A 1203-nucleotide genomic window follows, 5' to 3' on the forward strand; every position below is an offset into this window, starting at 1 on the left:
GTTGTAGCTGAGGATGATGGTAATGGATGGTGGGTAGTGGGTGGTGGTAATCTATAACGGTAGATGACGATGATAGCAGTGGTGATGGTGGTTAGTGGTGAAAGTGTAGGAGTAATAGTAAAATGTCATTTTTACATAAATTCTTGAATGTATAACATCTTAATGATATTAAGACTATGTTATAGATCTTAATTATTAAGATCTATTCGGACCCACTAAGAGACTGTAAATTAAAAAAATAAACAGACTTAATGGTTAAGATTTGAATGATCAAGATTAAGATCTAAAAAATAAACGCACTTAATGATTGATATCTGAATGATTAAGATTCAGACCTCCATTAAATGCAAACAAATGAGAAAGATGAGATGCGGCATTAAGCCGGCATTTACAAGACTATAACAACAACTCCGGCTTAACTCTAAGCAAGTTAGGATCGACTATATAAATTATCACGGAGCTTGTCGTTCTATTTAATATCATCTCAAAAGCATCTTGTAGAAATAAGCTTGCTTAGATTCCTTTTTCTTCCCCGAGAAAAATTAATATCTTTAAAAACATAAATTTGTCCATTTCAATATATCTATATTATGTTTAAAGTACGAAGACTCTTATCGAAATATTGTTCGCTTTTTTTATTCTTTAAAAATAGAGTTCACGCTAGATAAAATTATAATTGTAATATAGTAATTATTTTCATAATATTTATGAATTTAAAATTAATTAAATTTTATTTTTTAATTTTTTCCTTATTTGAACTAGGTAAAAACTTCTAACATTTAGGAATCTAAAATTGAATAAGATTTTACTTACACGTTTTTCCTTATTAAAATTGTGTAACTATTTTTCTTAAATCTGAAGTTAACGTTGTTTATCAGCTTCTTCTCTTGATCATCCAACGAGATTGGAGTTAAATCACAGCACTATATGTAAAAGAAAAAAAAAGATTAAAAAAAAAGTTTTGGACACGTTAAGAATCATAGCACTTATTAAACATTTTTCAAAATCTATTTTTTGGTATATTTGTAATGACCCGACTTGTCGTTTTAAGAATTTACGCCCCGTTCAGTGACTTAAGGTCTCGAGCAGCTTCGCAATATGTATTATGACCCGTGGGTGTGGTCAAGTTTGATTTACTAAAGATTTGGAATTACATTAAAAGAACAATCCTTAATTTGAAGCTTAAATAGAAAGAGTTGACCG

The 1203-nt window shown here is 29.2% G+C and overlaps 1 non-coding gene across 1 annotated transcript; it reads left to right on the forward strand.

Moving 5' to 3' along the window:
* Positions 1–824: 824 nt before the first annotated feature.
* Positions 825–931, forward strand: LOC142174171 (small nucleolar RNA snoR97). The gene has a single exon (XR_012703518.1). It is a non-coding gene; the product is annotated as a small nucleolar RNA snoR97 (small nucleolar RNA).
* Positions 932–1203: the final 272 nt, after the last annotated feature.

The sequence above is a fragment of the Nicotiana tabacum genome, chromosome 2 (genome assembly GCF_000715075.1).
Source record: "Nicotiana tabacum cultivar K326 chromosome 2, ASM71507v2, whole genome shotgun sequence".
NCBI lineage: Eukaryota > Viridiplantae > Streptophyta > Magnoliopsida > Solanales > Solanaceae > Nicotiana > Nicotiana tabacum.